General features: G+C 45.7%; 1 protein-coding gene across 1 annotated transcript in view; it reads right to left on the reverse strand.

Annotated features, from left to right (window-relative positions):
* LARP7 (La ribonucleoprotein domain family member 7) overlaps positions 1–4,032 on the reverse strand; it is a 28,305-nt gene extending 24,273 nt beyond the window's left edge. The window contains exon 1 of the mRNA XM_014960937.1: positions 3,866–4,032. The gene's annotated coding sequence lies outside the window, so the exon portion shown is untranslated. The remainder of the gene's footprint in view (positions 1–3,865) is intronic.
* Between the last annotated feature and the right edge of the window lie 89 nt (positions 4,033–4,121).

The raw sequence follows: 4,121 nt of genomic DNA on the forward strand, positions 1-4,121 counted from the left end.
AAGACTTCTGAAAAGGCTGGCCAAAGGACCACACTCAGCAGGCATGTATTGTAAATCCAGCGGCTGCAAACAGGTTACACACTGGAACACATGCAGCAGCTGAAGACCTCGTTGCAAAAAAATTACAGTACAGCCTCCAAACGAGGAGCACCTATTAATCCTTATAAATAAATACAATGTAAAAATATATTGAGATACCTAGTTGATATTTGTGGCAGGTCTGGCAATAGTAAGGTTTGTTTTTAAAACTGTCTTTGTTACATCAAAAATGCAAACTAGTCACCCTGTGAATTGCCAAAGCCCTACCAAAGAGCTGAAATTCAAAGCTTTCCAATGCCACCTTTGAATATGTTGTAACACATTCTTTGCTGCAAATCCCTGCAGCAATCTGTACGTCCTACACTTAAACAGACATTTTTCCTTGGTTAGGGCTTTTTCATCAACTCTCACTGATTTTAATGGCAAACCAAGTTCTGTCAGAAACTCGGAATCAGGCCCCTAGAAATAAAGGGCTACTTAGAGGGAAGGGACTTAAATGTACAGATTTACCTGAAATAATATAAAAACTTTTTGATGCATCAATTCATCTTTTTTGCTCACAGTTCAATTCACTGTAGCCAGTTAGTCCTACACCAGACCTGCCTGTCACCACAGTACTTCATTTTACATGAGCAAACCCAAGTGATACTGCCAAAAGCAGACAGCTTTTTGAAAATGAAATTAACACAAAAATTAAAGTAATTAATGTAGCAATCACCATATGAAAGACTTCTCAGCTCTCTGCCAAGGCAACATACAAGGAAACTGACTAGAGCCATCAGAGAGGAAGCCTACTTCTGCAACTGGATGACAAAAATGGAAATGGTCTTCAAATTATTGTGCAAATCAGGCTTCTTTAGCCGGATATCAGTTTCTCTCCCTGCTGTGAGCTGACCACTCAAGATAGTGAAAGGTCAACAATTACCTTGAAAAGATAAGCCAGGTAAAACTCACAACCTAAGCAGAAGTTTAAGCTGCATTCAAGCCCTTCAGCCTTAAGATAATATTGTATTAATAATCAGCAGAACAACATATTACTTAGCTGAGGACTACAGTGATTTGTCCCATTAAAGGTAAAGCATCATTAGGAAATACTTTTAGTAGCTGAACAGCATTAAATGACCACACTGGCATATAATCAATGTGGCTTACGTACAGCAAAGCTTTATTTTAAAAAGTCATCTAAGTGTTTCATGCATTTTGAGTCACTCAGCCTTGGGACTTCTTTCCCAGGAGAGAGGTTCTCATTCAAGCCTAAAGAAAAATAGCTGCAAGCTGTATTCTGGGCTTCCCCCACACCCCTTGCTTTGTGCTACTTGCTTTAGAAATGAACCTTTGCAAAAATCTTTGGAGGAGCTTGGAAATACAGATTCAGACCAAACATCAGCTACAAGTCTATAATTAGAATCTGTACACAATCTTACATTTAGTAGTGAAATACTCATACCTGATACGACACAAGATTAAAACTCAAGATTTAAGAAAACACTGTTTATAAGTAAACATGTGAATAACTCATAGCACTCGCTTTTTTTGTTGGTATTCTCTTCATTCTCAATTCCTCTTGCAAACCTCAACTCATGAAAGTTGCAACGCTGAGATATAAGATAGCACATTTTTGTGGACTTGCCAACTTTTACACTGCCATTCTCACAGCCGCAAGGACTAATCTGGTAAATAATTAAAATCAGAAGAAAGCAAAAGCAGTGTCCAAGCTTCACTCTGTTAAACCAAACGGCTGCCATCCCTTAGCTTTCCTCAAATGAAATAAAAATCACAGTGTCTTTATATGGGACAGTGAAACCAGGAAACAGAGGACAATTAAGCAGGTGGAAGGAACTCTAAGAAAGCAAAAATAATGTAAATCAAAATAATACAGGTCCAGACAAGACCATAGTAACTTATCTATTTCCTTTAAAAGAATATAAAACATTAAGCACACTGGTGCTAATCTGAACACAGCCTAGTTCCAAACCCAACTTCTATTGTTATAAAGATCTACAAAACCATAATCAAATTTAACTAGGGTAATCTGTGGTCTGGAAGAAACAGTTATAAGATATCCGTTATTCTTTCATATTAAGCATTGATGCAAATGCTTACTTGTGTTGGGCATTTTAAGTAGCAAAATGGAGCAAAGGAAGGATGAGGAGAGGAGAAAAAAAATCATTCAAAATACTTTTTATGCTATGAGAATGTTTCCATATAGCCAGCAGCAACACTTCCTCTTCTGGACATTTACTCCAAAATAAACAAAAGTATTCAGTAAGCCTGAAACTACTTTCAAGACACATTCTGAACTTCACCTTGGGTATTCTTATTCTAATATACACACAGGCAGAGCAGCAGTAGTTTAAGTTCCCACCCTGCCCTGTAACTTCACTCTACAGAAAACAAGCTAAGAAAAGACAGAAGTTAATACAGGGGGCTCAGCACAATTTTCTTAACCTAAAATCAGAGTATCTCCTGCTTTTTCCCCACCTTTAAACAATGAAACCAATACATCATTTTAAATCTACATTTAAAGCATTGAAGAGATGTCACAAAAACAGCGCGCTCACAAACAGAAAAGGTTTTGCTTCCACATGATGGCCATGGGTGTTAATGTGTTTCCCCTGCATAGACAGACCCCACCATGGCAGCCCTTACACGGTTACCCTTTCCTCTGTCACCACAGGAGGCAGCAAGTGGATTTTTAGTAAGATGCTGGCCTACAGCGTGAGACTCTGGTTAGATGGATGCAGCTATATGAACCAACAGTTCACTGGCACCAAAAGGGCAGCCCAGCTCTCTCATCTTAGTTGCTACACAGTTCTCCCTCAGAGTAGTGCACCCTCTGGTAAGCCAGTTCAACCCTGAGTGGTTTGGGTTTTGTTTTTTTTTTTTTTCCTGGTCCTTCCCTGCTGGATGGGTGGGTTAAACCAACTCATTAGGGAGCTGAATAAGCAGCGGTGCTGATGAAGGGAAGCAGCAGGATTAAGCACTTGGGAACAGGACAGAGATGGGTACAAAAGCAAGACATTTTGCTGCCCAGTTCGCAGCTGCACTCAGACTAGTCCAGAAGCACTGCACAACTGTAGAAGAACCTCATCTTCTTTACCATTCAAACAAAAGGGAGAAACACAATGCAAAATAGATTTTTCTACCCCCAACTTAATCTTTGTCAGTGTAACAGTTGGCTAAATCCTAGTTACCAAGAAGGTTGACTGCCATACTCTTGCCAATTGCACGGGCACTGACTACCGCAGGTTTCAGCATTACTGCTGCAACGGCCCATGAACCTTATATGCATAAAATAGTGAAGCAAGCGTGCACACACTTGCCCAACAGCAGCCACTCCCCCTGTGTCCCCCCATCACCACGGGACCCTCTCCTCCAACGGCAGCTGCCAGGCCTTGACCGAGAGCGAAGGCACCCTAGCCAGCACCACGACCTGCCAGGGGCAAAGTCACCACGGAGCCCCAGGGAGACGCTGAGGGGCACGACCGGTTCGAGCGCCTCAGGAAGGAGCCACGCATCTGGGGAGAAGCGGGCAGCAGAAGAGAAGGACACCCAGGAGCCGGCCACGGGGAAAGGGGCAGGACCCCACAACGGGCGAGGCCAAGGCCGGGTTCAGGGACACGAGTGGCAGCAGTCAAAAGCGACACTACCCTATAGAGACGGCTCCCTCTCGCCCGCCCTCTGCCTGAGGGGCCCGGCGCGCGCAGCCCCCTCAGCCCAACGGCCGCCACCTGAGGCAGCGCATGCGCACGGTGAGAGGGGCCGCAGCGCCCCCTACCTGTGCCGTCCTCGCACTGGGCCGCCCCCGCTGTCCCCCACCACTGACCTGCCGCCGCACACGGCGGGGACACCGAGCCGGACCGTCCACCTCTCGCCGCAGGGCGGGACCTGACCCCTCCCGCCGCCGCCGCCGCCACCACCGTCAACCTGGACACGACGCGCGGCCCCCGCAGGGAGAAAAGGCCCCGCGGCGCCGCCCGCGCATGCGTAGAGCCGCGGCGGCGCGCGCCTGGGCGTCGCGGGCACGTGACTTCCTCCTGGGCGTCGCGGCGTTCTGACGTCAGGCAGGGCCGCGGCGGGAA

Source organism: Calidris pugnax, unplaced genomic scaffold (genome assembly GCF_001431845.1).
Source record: "Calidris pugnax isolate Ruff unplaced genomic scaffold, ASM143184v1 scaffold573, whole genome shotgun sequence".
NCBI classification, from domain to species: Eukaryota; Metazoa; Chordata; class Aves; order Charadriiformes; family Scolopacidae; genus Calidris; species Calidris pugnax.